Below are 17,879 nucleotides of genomic sequence, written 5' to 3' on the forward strand. Positions count from 1 at the left end.
CCCATTTCCTGTTCTCTGCCTGCTCCTGTTCCTGCCAGCGTGCCCAAGGCCTTCCCCACCACTACGGACTCTCATCCTCTGGAACCCTGAGCCACAACAATCCCTTCCTCAAGTTGTTCTTGGTCATGGTATTTCATCACAGCGACAGAAAAGTAACTAGACAGTTATGTTTGGTAATTTACACCCTCCTGAGTTTTAAAAAAGTTTATATAGAAGCAAAATACCATCTTAGCATCACCTAGGAAGTCCGTCAGGGAAGAATGAATTAAGGACAGAGCGTTGCAAGACCGTGTACTACACCCCGTAACCCGGCACTCGGGAGGCAGAGGCAGGGGGATCACAGCAAGCCAAAGGCCAGCCTGCTCCATATGGTTCCAAGCTACAAACTACAGAGTGAGACTCTATCTCAGAACCCAACAAGAGGCTGGGGAGTCGGCTCAGGAGGAAGAGTGCTCTAAGTGTGAGGACCACGCTGGGAGGCAGAGACGGGGTCCCGGGGTGAGCTCCGAAGCTCCGTGAGAGATGCTGGCTCAGAAAACAAGGGAACAACAGGGGAAACACCGGTCTCTACACACATGCTCCCATGCATGCACACACAGCAATCAGAGAGCCAGTCAAGGTTCATGCTTAGCTCAGGAGGAGTGTCTGGCTGGCACATCCATGGCTGTTCAATCCTCAGCATAACAGAAACATGAAAATAAGAGTTTGGCAAAAAAAAAAAAAAAAATCCTGCTCACTGCAGACTGGGGCATACATAACACAGTGGCAGACTGCTTGCCCTAGAGTGTGTGGATTCAATGCCTGACACTACGAAAGGAAAACCTGTCTAGCATGTGCAGTGACACATTCCTTTATTCCTAGCACTTGAGAGCCTGAGGGAGGCGGTTTGCCACAAGTTCAAGGCCAGCCTGAGCTATATAGTGAGTTCTAGTCTACCCTGTATTACAGAGAGACCCATCATAGAAAAGAACAAGAACCACCTTCCTAACATACAGTGTGTGTATAACCACTGCGCCTTCCCTGGAACTCGCTCTTTAGACCAGGCTGGCCTCAAATTCACTGAGATCCGCCTGCCTCTGCCTCCCAAGGGCTGGGATTAAAGACGTGTGCCACCACTGCCCAGTCAAAATTCTTTTTTGTGGGTGGCCGTCTTGTACACTGTAGAATGTTAAGGACCTCCGATCTTTATCCACCAGAAGTCTATAGTATTTCCCAAATTGTGACAACCAGACACCTTTCCAGATACTGAGTGGAAAAAACTACCCTTGGTTGAGGACCACTGTTCTAGGAACCGATGAAGTCGGCATCCAGGGGCACGACACAGGCCTTCTGGCACAGATGAAAGAGCAGGAAGCAGAACACAGAACAGTCTGCACAGGACACGGAGCAGTGGCAGCGTGGCTTGCCCAGCATGCGTTAAGCCCCAGTTCAATCCCAACGCTGCTCAAAATAACAAAACCACCAGAAACGGAAAACAGCTCAGTGCTGCGTCATCCACACACTCGAGAGACAGAGGCAGGGGGATCGTTAGTTTGCGGCCAGGCTGGGCTTCACTGTGTCAGTGAAACCTTAAGAAACAAAAAGCAGCCGGGTGGCGGTGGTGGCGGTGGCGGCGCACGCCTGTAATCCCAGCAAGAGGGTGAGAGTCAGAGCCAGACGGTCTGGCACACTCACTGTTACAGTTAGAATGAAGTCAAAGCTTTGGTGCCCACTGAGGGATTTCCTTTATGAACATAATTTGTGTGTTTTAACTTTTTATTTTGATGATTCCGACTTATACCCTTCATCCTGATTCTCAAAACATTTTTAAAATTGTATTTTATATGTGTAGGGTGTTTTGCCTGCATGTATGTATGCACAGCACATGCATGCCTGGTGCCCGTGGAGGCCAGAAGAGGGCGCTGGATCCTTTGACTCCTTTGGAACTGGAGTTAGGGATGATTGTGAGTCACCCTGTGGGAGCTGGGAAACAAACCTAGATCCTCCGAAGAGCAGCCATTAACTGAGCCATCTCCCCAATCGATTCTCAAATTGTCACATTTATAAGTTTCTCTGTAAAAACACGTAAGTGGATGTATTTTAGCTGAGCATGGGGCCTCACACATGGTACACAGAACACATGCAGGCAAAACATCCACACCCAAAAAATAAAAACAGACATCTCCAGAGGGAAAACTCTGAGAGTAATGTTTAGACTTGACACCTTCTAAACTTTCTTCTTTCACAATTTCATACATTTTTTTCCTACCCTGGCAGCACCCCTCCCTACAAATCTCCTTCCCCTGTTCATTAGTTTGTTTTGTTTAGCGTCCCACAGAGCTATAGTACGGCTCTCTGTGTGACCTTCAGTTTGGGACGGCTCACGAGAGACTGGTGGGCTGGCTCACCAGTGGACACACAACTAAACACTATGCCTTCCCGGCTTCCCATTCTACTGGCTGCTGAGAGATGGGCAAGTGGGACACTAAGCCCCGCCCCTCCGCAGCGGACTGTTGGGAGGGTCTGGACGGCTGACACCTTTATCTCTAAACACTTTACCTCATATTTCCTGCAAAAAATATTCCTATATAAGGACAGCAAACTTACCAAAATAAAAAAATGATGCTAAAAGCTGGGGTTGGGGATTTAGCTCAGTGGTAAAGCGCTTGCCTAGCAAGTACAAGGCCCTGGGTTCGATCCTCAGCTCTGGAGGAAAAAAAAGCTACAGAGTGAGTTCCAGGAAAGGCGCAAAGCTACACAGAGAAACCCTATCTCGAAAAACCAACCAACCAACCAACCAAATAAATAAAATAAATAAATAAAGTCCTTCAGCCCAGCAGTGGTGGCATACACATTAAAGTTCGAGGCCAGCCTGGTCTACAGAGTGAGTTCCAGGACAGCCAGGGCTACACAGAGAAACCCTGTCTTGAAAAACAAAAACAAATAACAACAACAAAAATCTGGCCAGTAAAATAAGAACACCCCTCAATTTGGGTTTGTCTGATATTTTCTCAAGACTAAACTACGGTTATTTGGGGCAAAATACCAGGGAAGTGATATGTGAACTCAGCAAAGGAAAGCAAGAGCAGAACTGCTGGTCTGGACTGACCTCTGAGACACCATGTGGCACCTTAGCTCAAGGCTGGCTGCTAAATTTCCCTGCTTCGGGGTTACTACTTTTCCCTTGGTAATGAATGACCCCACAAAGAGATACTTTGAGTGTGCGCACACCTAAAGAATTCTATGTAAGAAGCTGACATAAGCTGGGCATGGTGGCACACACCCTGTGATCCCGCCACTCAGGAGGAAGAGGCAGAGGGATCTCAGTTCGAGTCCACCCTCACAGGTCTACACAGTGTTTCAAGAGACCCAGGAAGGGCCTGTATCGTGAGACCCTGTCTCAAAAAGAAAAAAAAGAAAGAACTGACATGATCAATTTTCTGGGTTTTGTGTCTTGCTGGGGTTTTTGTTTGTTTGTTTGTCTGGTTTTGGTTTTTGGAGACAGGGTTTCTTTGTGTAGCCCTGGCTGTCCTGGAACTCACTCTGTAGACCAGGCTGGCCTCGAACTCAGAGATCCACCGGCTCTGCCTCCCAAGTGCTGGGACTAAGGATGTGCACCACCACTGAAAGCTGTTTTGCTGTGTTTGTTTGTTTGTTTTTTTAAACCTGCACTGGTGTTCTGCCTGTATATCTGTATGAGTTAGAGACAGGTCTGAGCTGTCATATGGGTGCTGGGAATTGAACCCAGGTTTGAGACAGGGTCTCAAGAAATACACAGGAGAGCTTTGAACTGGCTCCGTAGCAGATCACCTTGAACTCCTGATTGTCTTGCTTCTGCCTCCCAAGTGCCAGGGGTGTGGGCATGTGTTACCACGCACAGCGAGTGTTCTGGTGTTGTTGTTTCTAACTTGTAAGAGGGTATACGAGGGCAAACCTGCAAACAACCTCTGACCTCCTTCCTTCCCCTGTTCCCTGGTTGGGGCACTAAGCATACGCCAGCAGGCCAGCAGGCCTGCTCTTCAGTGCGGGGGGCTGGATCTGGGGTTTTGTCCAACCGAGGGAGCGACACTCCCAGGTCCTAAGCCTTGACTGCATTTTTGCATTCCCCTCATGACCGGAAGTCTGCATGGCCGCCAGTTCTTCCTGATCAAACTGCTGCAGTTAAAGCGATGCCTTTTTGTTTTGTTTTTTAGCACACAAACAAATCTCTTTCCTGAAGGAGGTACAGGTTCCAGGGGATCAGATACCCTCTTCTGTCCTCCTTGAGTACCACGCTCACACATGGTATACACACACACACTCAGGCAAAACACCCATACACACAAAATACTTTTTTTGTTCTGTGTTGTGTGGAACTCACTAAGTAGACCACAGAGATCCACCTGTCTCTGCTTAGGATTAAAGGTTTACACTATTATGTCCAGTTAAAATAAATTTAAAACAGAAACAAAAAATAGCTCATGAAGTTGAAAGGGAAAGTGGAGGAATAGAGAGGAACTGGAGGGAAGTGTGTGTGTGTGTATGTGTGTGTGTGTGTGTGTGTGATCAAAACACAGTATATGCACCTATGAAATTCTCAAAAAAAAATCTATCAAGTTAGAAAAACTTACTTTTTATGCTCACTCTGGCAGCACAAATACTAAAATTGGAACAATAAAGAGAAGAATAGCATAGCCTTGTGCAAGGACTTGTGAAAGTGTTTATTGTGAATGTGTGTGGATACAGCGTATATGTGTATGGAGGTCAGGGGTCAACATCAGCGTCTTTCCTCCTTCATTTTTTTTAATTAATTAATTTTGTCTTTATGCATACTGGTGTCTGACCTGTATGTCTGTCTGTGCACCGCATGCATGCAGTACCCAGAGGCCAGAAGAAGGTGCTGGATCTCCTGGATCTGACCTTACAGGCAGTTGTGACCCACCACGTGGGTGCTGAGAAAGGCTGAGCCTCTTCAGCCCTTAAGTTTCTGGGTTTTGGTTTTTTTTTTTGTTTTTTTCGAGACAGAGTTTCCCTGTGTAGTTTTGGAGCCTGTCCTGGATCTCGCTCTGTAGACCAGGCTGGCCTTAAACTCACTGAGATCTGCCTGCCTCTGCCTCCCGAGTGCTGGGATTAAAGGCATGCGCCACCGCCACCCAGCCAAGCCCTGAACTTTTGAGAGAAGTTCTCTCAATGAACCTGGATGGCCAGCTCTCTTTGGATCCACCTGCCTGCCCCTGTGAGGCCCCAGGGTAACAGGCACCAGTTCAGTCATCGTGCCTGGCTTTGACATGGGTACCAGAGATCTGAACTCAGGTCCTCAGGCTTGTCTGGTGGGCACCTTACTGATGGAGCCGTCTCCCAGCCCCAGATTTGGAAGACTTTAGTGTTTTTATTTTGTTTACTTTTGTATGTGCATGTATGTTTGCAGGCACATGCATACCATAGCTTGAGTGTAAAGGACAAAGGACAACTTGTGGAAGTCGGTTCCTTCCAGCAGGTGGGCCCTGGTTTTGAACTCAGGTGGTCCGGCTTAGTGGTAGGTGCCTCTATACACTGAGCCATTTCACTAGCCCCAAGACTTTTAATTTTACTAGCTAGAGTGGTGTGGTGACTCACACTCACAATCCAGCATCTGGGAAGCTGAGGCAGAGGACTGACATGAATTCTAAGCAAGCCCAGGGTATCAAGTCAGACCCTGCTTCAAAAGATGTCAAGTATTTAGGGCTATGGATGTAGCTCGGTTGGCAGGGCGCTTGACCAGGATGCATCAAGCCCCGAGTTTGATCCCCAACAGCACATAAGCCAGGCGTGGTGGTACATACCTAATCCCAGCATGTGGGTAGTGGGAACAAGATGAGAAGTTCAAGGCCACTCAGCTACAGAGCTTGAGGCCAGCCTGGACCACATGAGACACAGTCTTTAATTAAAAAGGGGGCGGGGGACTGGAGAGATGGCTCAGAGGTTAAGAGCACTGGCTGCTCTTCCAGAGGACCCGGGTTCAATTCCCAACACCCACATGGCAGCTCACAACTGTCTGTAACTCCAGTTCCAGGGGATCTGGCACCCTCACACCAATGCACATAAAATAAAATTAAAAAAAAAAAAAAGGAAATTTCCATTAAAAAAAAAAAAAAAAAAGGCTGGGTCCAAGGCTGTACACCTTTAATCCCTGCACTCAACAGTCAGATCTCTGTGAGTCTGAGACCAGCTTGGATCTACATAGTGAGTTTCAGGCTAGCCAGGGCTACATAGTGACACCTGATCTCAAAAATAAAAATAACAATAAACCAACAAGCAAATAGAATATCTGGGACTGGAGACTGGCTCAGAGTCTATTTCATCTTGCTCTTTCTTATAGAGGTCCAGAGCTGATTCCCAGGACCGACAGCAGGCTGCTCACAGCTGCCTGTGACTGCAGCTCCAGGGACCCACAGCCTCTACGGCCTCCACGGGCAGTGCACGCACGCACACGCACACACACACACACATGCATGTAAAAAAGATCTAAATCTTTTAAAAATTAATTAAAATACATCTAAAAATTTTTCCTGGTATGTGGGGGGTACTGTTGAGATGGTTCAGTAGTTGAGACCACTGGCTGCTCTTGTAGAGGACCCAAGTTCTATTCCCAGCACCTACATGGCAGCTACCAACCACCTATAACCAGCTCTCTTCTGACTTCCACTGGCAGGGCACGCACACAGAACACAGAAAAAGCCGTACATATAACATTTCGTAACCTCTAATACGTATGTCACATATATACACAACAGCAGTTTAAATGTTAGAAAACTTACTGACATGTGTTCTATTGCTTTTTACCCCACCTTCCTACAATGATCATGGCTTGGGATTTTGTTTGTTTGTTTGTTTTTGGGGGGAGGGGTTTTGTGTTTTGGGGGGAGGGGACGGGTCTCAGAGATCAAACACAGAACGATCATGTTTTGTTTATACTGATGAATGATGAAGCCAACATTTATTGAACTTTACTATGTGTTTGTCACTGTTTTAAGCACTTTTAGCCCATTAACTAATCCTAGAACAACTCCATGAGGTGGACACTATCATTATTCACGTTCTAATGATGAGTAACAGAGGTACAAAACTTCAAAAGCTTGTCCAGAATCACCCGACAAACTGTGGTCAAAGCAAGCCAGGCAGACTGGCTCCAAGCCAAGCCTTTCACCAGTGTGTCCCGCTGCGACTCAGTGTGAAAAACGCGAGTTAAACATAGTGTGTGCCCTACAGGTCCGTCTTTGCAGAAACACCCTTTAAAAGTAACGCGTGCAGGGCTGGAGAGAGGGCTGGAGAGAGGGCTGGAGAGAGGGCTGGAGAGAGGGCTGGAGAGAGGGCTGGAGAGAGGGTTCAGGGGACGAAGGCACCTGAGGCTAAGCCTCATGACCTGAGTTTGATCCTTGGGAACCAACACTGTGAAGAGAGAAAACGGATTTCTACAAGTTGTCCTCTGACCTCACACATGCACTATGACATATTGAGGACACGCCCCCCTACACACACACACACACACGCCCACGCACGCGCACACACACACACACGCCCACACACACACACACACACGCCCACGCACGCGCACACACACACACACACGCACGCACACACGCACGCACACACGCACGCACACACGCACGCACACACATACACACACGCCCACACACACACACGCCCACGCGCGCACACACACACACACACACACACACACGCACGCACACGCACACACGCGCACGCACACACGCGCACGCACACGCACACACGCGCACGCACACACACTTTTTTCATGTAACAAGAAACCAACATGGTTTTAAAGGAAGTCCAGATGTTGGCACTGTCTTAGCTCAGGTGTTACATATTTGAAGATTTATTTGTTTACTTAACGATTATCTTTCTGACTTGTTCTTTCCCGTGTGCGTGTGTGTTGTCTGTGTGTGTTTGCCTGTGTGCATGAGGACTGCATGTGCACCTGTGTGTGCACAGGAGGCTCCAGGTGGACATTGGCCAAAGCCCACTTCTCACACTCGCCGCCTGTACATCAAGGTCACACACAGTCTCCCACGCCCTTTCTCTTAGGTGGCAACACAGAGTGGCTCACGCCTCTAACACCAGCACCTGAGAGGTAGAGGTGGGAGGATTCCAAGTTTGAGCTAATTTAGGCGACAAAACAAATCCCAGACAGCCAGACTACATAGTAAGAGTTCCCTCCAGCTACTCAAAAGAGCCAAGCATGGCGGCGCACGCCTTTAATCCCGGCACTTGAGAGGCAGAAGCAGGAGGATTTCTGTGAGTTCGAGGCCAGCCTGGTCTACAGAGTGAGACCTGTCTTAACTCCTGCCTATACTCTCCCCTGTGCTGAGATTACAGACATGCACCATGAAGTCTGGATCAAACCCGGGGCATCGTGCATGCTGGGCAAGCATTCTAGCAGCTACACTTCATCCCCAGCCCCCAGCTTTGTATTTTCATTTTAAATCACTGCTAGGCTAAAGTGTAGGTCAACAGTAGAACACCTGCCTGGTACATGTAGAGCTCTGGGCTCAAGCCCTAGCACAGAAGGAATTTAAAAAGGGAGGGAGGGAAGGAAGGGGAAGCTAATAACATCTTAAAAACACACAAATTACATGAGAATCTCATGCCCTCTACAATAAACAGCATGGAACATCCTCTGTCTATACACAGACAGCCAGGGGAACAGAAAGCTTCTCACGGCTAAGGATTCTGCAGTCCCCTTGTGGTCCCTACCTATACAGTCAGTCCTGACAGCCGGTGGAGACGCCAGGCGTGGGGTTTAGAATGTAGCTCCGAGGTAAAGCACTTGACTGGCATGCTCACGGTCTCAGGTCTAAAACGGAACAGCAAAGTCAGGTGTGTCGGTACACTCAGAGGCAGCGGCAGGTGGATCTTCTGTGAGTTCTAAACCAGCTTGGTCTATATACGGAGTTCCAGGACAGCCAGGGCTACAAAATAGAAGGGCCCTATCTCAAAAAGCAAAAAAAAAAAAACTAGAAGCAGCATAGGCATGGTTATTTCTTTTTTTATTTTTTTAAAATGTTTATTTATTATTAGCATGGTTTTTCGAGACAGGGTTTCTCTGTGTAGCTTTGTGCCTTTCCTGGATCTCGCTCTGTAGACCAGGCTGGCCTCGAACTCACAGAGATCGGCCTGCCTCTGCCTCCCGAGTGCTGGGGTTAAAGGCGTGCGCCACCACCGCCAGGCTCTGTATTTCTTTTTTTAAAGATGTGCTAGCTAGTTTTATGTCAACTTGACACAAGTTAGAATGATCAGAGAGGAAGGAACCTCATTGAGAAAATGCCTCCATAGACTGGGCTGAAGGCAAGCCTGTAAGGCATTTTCTTAATTAGTGATTGATGTGGGGAGGGCCATCCCTGGACTGGTGGTCCTGAGTTCTATAAAAAAGCAGGCTGAACAAGCCACGATGAACAAGCCATTAAGCAGCTCTTTTCCACGACCTCTGCATCAGCTCCAGCCTCCAGGTTCCTGTCCTGACTTCCCAAGTGATGAACGGTGATATGGAAGTCCAGGCCCGTCCAATTTGCTTTAGGTCATGGTGTTTCACCACAGTAATAGTAAATCCTACTCAAGAAAGAAACAGGTACCAGGATTATGGGGTATTTGACCATGTTGTTTTTGAGAGGACTGTGGACAGACTTTGGGGCTTTGGGCTAGAAAAGCCATTGAGTTCAAAGCTTGGTGATCTGTTCTGTGGGCGCCTGGATGCTAAGAGCGCTAACAGAAAGGCAGGTGGGGTAGGACTGGCTTGCGCATCTGCAGAGGGAAGTTTGAGAGTCACTCGGTCAGTGCAGGTTTTAAGTTCAGAATCTGTGTTTCTGGTGAGCTAGGGCTGAAGAGTCAGCCGTGATTAATAAAAGACCAGAACTACTAAAGTAAAACCTTTGCTTTACTGAGATAATTGATGCTGGCCAGCTGGAACAGAGAAACCAGCAGTGATTAAGACGAGTCCAGATTCTCTGAGGGTAAGTAGATCAGGCTGGCCTCGAACTCAGAGAAATTCACCTGCCTCTGCCTTTTAAGGTGTTTGCGCAGGCCTTTAATGCCAGCACTCGGGAGGTGGATACAGGCAGATCCCAGACAGTTTGAAGCCAGCCTGGTTTACAAACTGAGTTCCAGGACAGCTCGGGTTGTCAGACAGAGAAACCCTGTCTCAAAAAGAAAAAGAAAAAAACACAACGAAGGTGTGTGCCACCATGCCCAGCTATTTAGAGGTTCTTAAATCTATTTCCAGATATGTAAAGCATGCACATGCATGCACACATGCTAAGACATGCACTAGAGGAGGTATTTTAACTCATGATTTATATTGTAAGGTGAATACTGTCACCGCTCTTCGCAAACGGATAAGGACAAGTGATGTGGTCTCCTCTCCACCCTCATTACAGCCCAGCCTCTGTTACTACAAAAGATCAGACACAGGCAAACGGCTCCCAAACCTGCCCTAGCCTAAGGAGACAGGTCTTAGGAAGTTTAGCTGGTGAAGACCTCCCAGGTGCCCCAGAACACGTCATCCTATCTCCCTGTCTCCAATGAATAAATCTAGAAAGAAGTGGCGTTCTTACATACAAAAATAACTCGAAATAACCTCATGTTAACTAATCCGTTTAAAATAACCAGTCTCTCTTTCATGTTTTCTTCAGCTTTTCAAAGTCAAACTCTTGTGCTCACCCAGCAGGACACTTATTTTATGGAATGAAGAAGCCTGATTCAAGAACAGAAAACAAAGCAGCTCAGGGCTGGAGACGAGGCTCAGTGACGGACTGCTTGCCTAGCTCGCCCTAGGTTTCATCTCTGTTATGGCGTTAAAGATGGGGCTGGGGAGGTGGCTCAGCAACCTCGGGTGCTTGCCATACAATCCTGGTAACCTGAGTTCAGCCCCAGGAATCCACACAAAGGTGGAGAGAGAGAAACAACTCCACAAAGTTGTTCTCTGACCTCCACAGGTGTGCCAAGGCACAGCCCACCAACCCCATCATGCACAGACACACTGATAATAAAATAAATTAAAACAGCAACCACCACCACCGATTCTGAATCTGAGCCTTAGCTCTAATGCTATCCCCAACCAATGTCCTATCCTGGGCCTCAGTTTCCTTACACCGTGTGACAGGAACATCCTGGCTATGCAATTTCCAAAGGGCTCTATGATTGAGAATATAAAATATAAACAAAAACGGATATATTAAGTGGCAATTATATTACAAAAGGTACTTATGTTTCCTACCAACTAACCTCCTCTCCTCAGCAACTCTCTAGAAAGGAAGTGGTTTCCTATTTTAGCAGGAGAAACTGTAAACTGAAACTCTCTTCAGAACTCAGTTCCCCAGCTCCCCTTATGAGATGGGGGAGCAAGGCTACCTGGCTTCTAAGGGCTATTTAATCAGAATGCTAGAATTGCCATTTACCAGAGGATATTTATCTGTCTAGGTGGTTTTTTGGCCTGGCTGACCTGGACCTCTCTACGTAGACCAGGCTGGCCTGGAATTCACGGCAATCCACCTGCCTCTGCCTCTCAAGAGCCGGAATTAAAAGCATGTGCCAATACACCTGGCTCAGAGGATTTTTAAAGATGAGTTTCTTTAGTACATTTCATTTGAAATTCTTTTCTTTAGTATGTGTGTAGTGTCTGGGCATGTGTGTGATGGTGTCACCCATGGGACCTGTCTGTCTCTGACCCCCATGCAGGCTTCCACATGGCTGGTGGGGATTTGAACTTGGATCTTTTTGCTTTCACAGCAAGACTCTTAAGCACTGAAGCATCTTTTCAGCCCTAAATCCGAATTCTTGAAGAACTCAGAGGGCCTATAGTTCTTTAAGAACTCACCGAATGACTAATTTAAGGCTCCAAAGGATGGCCGGGACTCCTCGTTGTCCACCAGCACACGGCACTGTGTGTGGCCAATCCAAACCTCCTTTTCTTTTTTTTTTTTTTTTTTTTTTTTTGGTTTTTTCGAGACAGGGTTTCTCTGAGTAGCTTTGCGCCTTTCCTGGAGCTCACTTGGTAGCTCAGGCTGGCCTTGAACTCACAGAGATCCACCTGGCTCTGCCTTCCGAGTGCTGGGATTAAAGGCGTGCGCCACCACCGCCCGGCCCAAACCTCCTTTTCATCCTAACTCTAAAGTCTTCTTGCCAACAGAGACTTGTAGGAGAAAGAAAAGATGTAATCGATGTCTTCAAGCTAAGGCACAGGTATAATCCAGTGAGTGTACAAGATAAACTAACAAAATAAAACTTACTACCAACAAAATTAGTGATAGCATGCATTAATTGTAGAAAGCTTCAGGGAACCAGGTTTTCAAGGTCAGGAGAAACCTTTACCAGAGAAAAGAGGCAAGTCTGAAATGAGATTCCAAATCAAGGCTGCTTACCGTCTAGGTGGTGGGGGCAGGCTCCCTGTTTACAAGGTTCCGACCCCTGGATGCCTCCACTCAGTGCTACTCAGGAGATGCTCCAAGTACCCCATCTTGTGGGCTATTCTCCGGCTGAGTCTTTCTTCCTAGTGACAAGTTTCATGGCCAAGGGGTGGGTATGATGTCACAATCAGGAGCACTCTATTAATAGGAACAGGGAAGAAAAAAATGTCAGTCAGGGGAACTACCTCCATTCAACAGTGAGACCGAGGAGGCCTGGATCTGGAGGGTGGGGCATCAGGTGGAGAGGAGGAGAAACTCCGTCAGGACTGCAGGGTTCCACACTACCTACAGACAGGGAGGGCATCTGTCTAGCAGAGGGAAAGAAAAGAAGCCACGGTGGAGATGGGAAGCTACAGGAGACAAGATTTGTTAAAAAAAAAAAAATACAGGAAGAGGAAAAGGAGAGCTGAGGCTGAGCTCAGTGGTGGGGTACTTGCCTAGTCATGAATTTAACCCGAGCACCAAATCAACTTGGGGGGGCAGTAATGCACGCCTATAATCTTGGTGCCCTGGAGGCAGAGGCAAGAAGACCAAAGTTCAAGGGGTACCTGAGGTCCTGTCTCAAAAATAAAATGTGTGGGCTGGAGAGATGGCTCAGGGGTTAAGAGCGCTGACTCTTCTTCCAGAGGACCCGAGTTCAATTCCCAGCACCCACATGGCAGCTCACACCTGCCTGTAACTCCAGTTTCAGGGGACCCTGACACCCATGGCAAAAACACAAATGCACATAAAGATAAAATAAAATATAATGTGTGTGTGCACACACATACATATATGTGGAATATTCCTTTACACTGTGTGAATCTATGTCACTGTAATTGGTTTAATATAAAAAGCTGATTGGCCATTGGCTAGGCAGGACTTTCAGGGCAGAGAGAATGATGGGAAGAAAGGCAGAGTCAGAGGAGATGCCATGAGTCAGAGTGAGCAGGACGGGGAGGAAGTAGATGAGGTAAATGAACCTTGGGGCAGCACATAGATTAATAGAAATGGGTTAATTTAAGTTATAAGAGCTAGCTAAAAACAAGCCTGAGCTATGGCCAAGCATTTATAATTAATATTGAGTCTCTGTATGGTTATTTGGGAACTGGCTGGCAGGAGAGAAAATTCCACCTACACATATCTACACACATTCACTTTACAGAGTTATTTTTACCTCATTTTATACATGGGTGAACTGCCTGCGTATATGTCTGTGTGCCCCATCTGTGCCCAATGCCTGAAGTTGATTGGCTGGCACTGGAGTTACTGTGAACTGCCTTATGGGTGTCTGGAATCAAACCCTGGTTCTGTGGACGAGCAGTCAGTACTCTTAACCACTGAACCATCTCTCCAGCCCATGTATATATGCTTCTTTATTCACACAACATATAACAAGTAATGTCACAAATTCCAAGTTGGTGGCCACACAATATACGAATCCATAATATTTTCCCTGTACTAGCCTTTACTGTTTCCAAAGTGTTTTCACTTACACTATTTCCTCTCAAAAGAACTCTGGAGACCATGCACGGTAGCTCATGCCTGTAATCCCAGCACTCAGTAGGTGAAGTAGGAGAATTCTGAGTTCGAGGCCAGTTCCAGCTACATAACAAGCTCCAAAACAGCCTAGAATTCATGGCCAAACCTTGTCTCAAACAGAAACAAAAAATCCTGGTCTGGAGATGCATTTACACTGCCTGGCATTTACAAGGTGCTGGGACCCAATCCTTAGTACCACAGGAAAAACCCTGAGCTGGACATGATGGTGCGTGTCTGTAATGTCAGGCCTTCAAAGAGTCAGAAGATAGTGAGCTTCACGTCAGCCTGGCCCACACACAGAGACCCTGTCTCAATAAATCAAGAAGTCCATTTCTAAAATGTGTTCAAATCCAGTCTTAAGACTTAAAATTAGGCAAAAAGCAGGAATGCTGGTTCGTAACTGCAATCCTAGCACACGGGACTGAATGAAGGAGGTCGGGAGTTCAAGGCCAGCCTGGCCTATATGAGACGCTGTCTCAAAAAAAAATTAAAAATTTCAAAACCCAGACAGGCGGTGGTGGCGCACGCCTTCAATCCCAGCACTCAGGAGGCAGAGGCAGGCAGATTTCTGTGAGTTTGAGCTAGGCCTGGTTTATAGAGGGAGATCCAGGACAGCCAGGGCTAAACAGAGAAACCCTGTCTCAAAAAACAAAAAAGAAAGGAAGAGCAAACAAACCCCAAAACATCCAGGTAGGTCCCACCTTCCTTGTGGAAAACAGTGTTTGACTGAGGCACCCAAGAATGCAGCTACGGGTGCAAACTGGGAAATACGCCTGAAGGAAATCAGGCTTTAAAAAGGGAGAAAAGAGGTGGGGGCTGAGGAAATGGGTGGTGCTCGTAAACCGAAGAACAGAAAGTCGGGTGGCAGCTCACACCTGTAATCCCACACCTGGGAGGCTGAGACAGGAGGAACCGCAAACTCATGGTCAGCAGGAGCCACAGAGGAGACTCAAACACTTGGTAAGGAGGGGAAAGTAGAGGTGGTGTTCCCGGGTGGGCAACTTAGTCGGCTAGAGCAGTAAACCTGGGCTGACTAGGGGCGTGCCTAGAGATGGACCCAAGTTCAAGTTCCAGGTCCCCGAGGATCCGATCCAATGACATTCAGGAGTACTAGTCAAACTCCTACTAATCAAACTCCTTGCATCATTATGATGTGTGTGTATCAACAGCTCAAGGGCTATGTTGGGATAAAAGAGGATGATGATTTTTATACAGAGTACAAAGTCTTCATCTCCCGAATGCGGTACGTATCAGCTCATTAGTTCACCATGCTCCTCAGTTACAGCACGTTCAGCATGAATTCTCAAGTGAAGGAGAGCTGAATGAAGGTGTAAAACCTGGCATTTTCTCTTCTTGGTGGTCCAAAGAGGAGAGAGAGAGCTGATGTTCCTCTCTACTACTTGTCTCCTGAAAACACACACAATACAGAAGGAGGAACACTCCGTTCCTTTGAACAACACCCCGTATTTCCCAACAATCTGGCACATGCCCCTGTACCTCAAAAAATGCTTCCAGGAAGAGGAACTATTTATTAGCTATGCTCAGTCTCCTAGGGCCAAGTTCCAGATCCAGAAACAAAAAAGCTTCCTGCACTGGGAAAATTAACCCTTTGGGAACTGGACCAGGGGCTGTCAATCAAGCAGAGAGCCAGGAGAGCGAGGTCTTGGATTATTCCAGGCCTAGCTCTGCCACCCACCCGACAACTTCAAATACGCCATTGTAACCTCTTGGTTTTCGGTTTCTCCAACTGTCAAATAGAGACGATGATACTTGCCTTATCTTACATATTATCCCGAAAAAATAAAACGAGATAATCAATATGAAAGGGGATTCTAGACTGCTCTTAGTTGTAGCAACAGACTGGCACAATAAATTCACAGGGACCAGGGGAAATGTTTGAAATTTCTTGTTCCTTCTTTGCAATTTCTGGGAAGCAGGCCCTGCCACAGGGTCTGTTGGAGACAGAGCGTAACAATACTAATGTACCCACCCCTCACCTTCCCTTATCACTATCCAATCCCATTCTTTCTTGGGGAAATACTAGCAGCCAGCAACACTGTTATTAGCTAAAACTATTGTTATAAGAAGTACCTGCCAATATTCTCACAGGTCAGTCTCCGAGAACAGTGGCCTTGGTAACCGCCACATTTGCTACCGGTTCAGAGGAAGCTAGTTTCTTACTAGGAAAAGTGTGTGCCGATCCAAAACACGCTCAGTCCTTGTTTTCGGCTCTCTCCCGTTCCCTGCTCTCTACCCACCAACTGTTCTGCCTCCTTGGGCTGGGGTGGGCTTCCCGCTGTATAAAGTGAGTGGATGGACCGTGCGTGCGAGGGAGGGGGGGGAGCGGGGCTGCAAATCATTCAGGGGCAAGGATGTGAGGAATGTAAGAGTCCTCCACGCCACGGAGGGGTGGGGAGGGGAGGGGAGCGGCGAAGGAATAAAAGAGAGAGACAAGGCACGGGAAAGAAGCCAAAGCTATGGCGCTCGGAGGGCGGAGGTTTGGGTTCCGCCGTTCCTGCCAAGGCTAGCCCCCAGAACGCTGCCTTCCTCGCCGGCAGGCCCGTCAATCATTGCCATTTAAACTCCACGCTGTCCCCGGGCCCGGGCGGTCTTGCTCCTCCCCGGTCCTCGGGCCAAGGCCACTCCGCACTCCCCAAGGCTGCTCGACTCCAAAGGACCTTCCCAAGCCCCAGAGCCCCCAGCTCACCCCCCGGCTCCTCCCGGCGGAGCTCCCTTCCTCCATTGTCCCTCCTCTTCCCCACCCTCCCTTCCGACCCCCAGCACCTCCGACCCGGGCAGGCGCCGATCCGCTGGGAGGGACCTCGCCCCCTCCGCTCCCCTCCGCTCCGCTCCGCTCCCCTCCCACACCCTGGGTTACAACCTCGCTCGGGCGCAATTACGCACCGCCCTGGACGTGGCCTGGGTTCTCTGGACGCGGGGCCAGGCTGGAGCGGAGGCCGCGGAGGCCGCGGGGTAGCCCGGGTGCCGGGTCTCAGCCTTCCCTGGGAGGGGAAGGGGAAGGGAAGGATGGGGAAGAAGGTTCCGACCACTCCTGGTTGCCTCGGACTAACCCTTGGCCACGCCCACCGCTGCTACGCAACGGGGCGGAAGCCCGTCACCAGGCCCCGCCCCTTTGTTTAACTCGGTGGCGACAGGACGCTCCCGGCCAGCGGCCTCCGCTCGGGGCCGGAAGTCCTTCGGGACCCCTGCTGGGGACCGTGTAGCCCCTAGGGAGGGGGGGACTCTGTGTTCTTAGACCCGGGGCGACCCCGAGTGCGCCGCGCTCAGAGCCACCTCGTGTCCGTGCACAATGCACGGCGGCGGCGCTGGGGCTGACGATGCACGCCGCGGGGCAGCTGGTCTTGCAGCGCGACCTGCTGCTGCCCCGCCAGCACCCCCCCCCCCCAGTTTGCAGGGCTGTGGTCAGCACCCCCGAGCCTCCCGAGCCTGTGACTCACCGTCATGGGGACGGACGCAGCAGTTAACCTCGGCCGGGCGCGGAGGGAGGGAGTGGTCTCACCGCAGGGCTTTGATCCACGGTGTCCTCAGGGTCGCCCGCCTCCCAGGCACACGCACGCTCTTCGAGTGTCCACCGTGCCCCGAGACACGAAAGGGCTGGGCTTCCCAAGGTGGCAACGCCGTGATCGGGGGCCGTGTGGGTGGGAAGGGAGCCCGGGCTTCGGGGGAAGTCACGGTGGAGCTCAGTGCGCTCTGGGGTAGGTAAGGAATGAAGCAGGACAAGAAATGAAATCACATTTACCCCGTAGGCTAACCTGGTGTCGAACAGTATTTGTTGTATTGTCTTTCTTAAAAAGGGGAAACTCACATTAGTGCATCCGTAACCGGTGTGTTTATAAGAAGACGGAGCTGGTTACCTATGCGGGCAATCTGACAAGGACCCGAGGACAACTAAAGGTTCTGGGTGGTTTCATGTCCACCCAG

At 48.9% G+C, this 17,879-nt stretch overlaps 1 protein-coding gene across 7 annotated transcripts in view; it reads right to left on the bottom strand.

Annotated features, from left to right (window-relative positions):
* Rnf41 (ring finger protein 41) overlaps window positions 1-17,864 on the bottom strand; it is a 29,130-nt gene extending 11,266 nt beyond the window's left edge. For 2 of the 7 annotated variants that reach the window (XM_028855522.1, XM_028855518.1), the window contains exons 1-2: window positions 16,842-17,044; window positions 12,372-12,554 (exon numbers count right to left, since the gene is read on the bottom strand). The gene's annotated coding sequence lies outside the window, so the exon portion shown is untranslated. Of the gene's footprint in view, window positions 1-8,712; window positions 8,813-12,371; window positions 12,555-16,841; window positions 17,045-17,395; window positions 17,649-17,763 lie in introns of those variants that run through there. The other 5 variants (XM_028855520.2, XM_028855521.2, XM_028855523.2 and 2 more) reach the window with 5 other exon arrangements.
* Between the last annotated feature and the right edge of the window lie 15 nt (window positions 17,865-17,879).

The sequence above is a fragment of the Peromyscus leucopus genome, chromosome 18, assembly GCF_004664715.2.
Source record: "Peromyscus leucopus breed LL Stock chromosome 18, UCI_PerLeu_2.1, whole genome shotgun sequence".
Lineage (NCBI taxonomy): Eukaryota > Metazoa > Chordata > Mammalia > Rodentia > Cricetidae > Peromyscus > Peromyscus leucopus.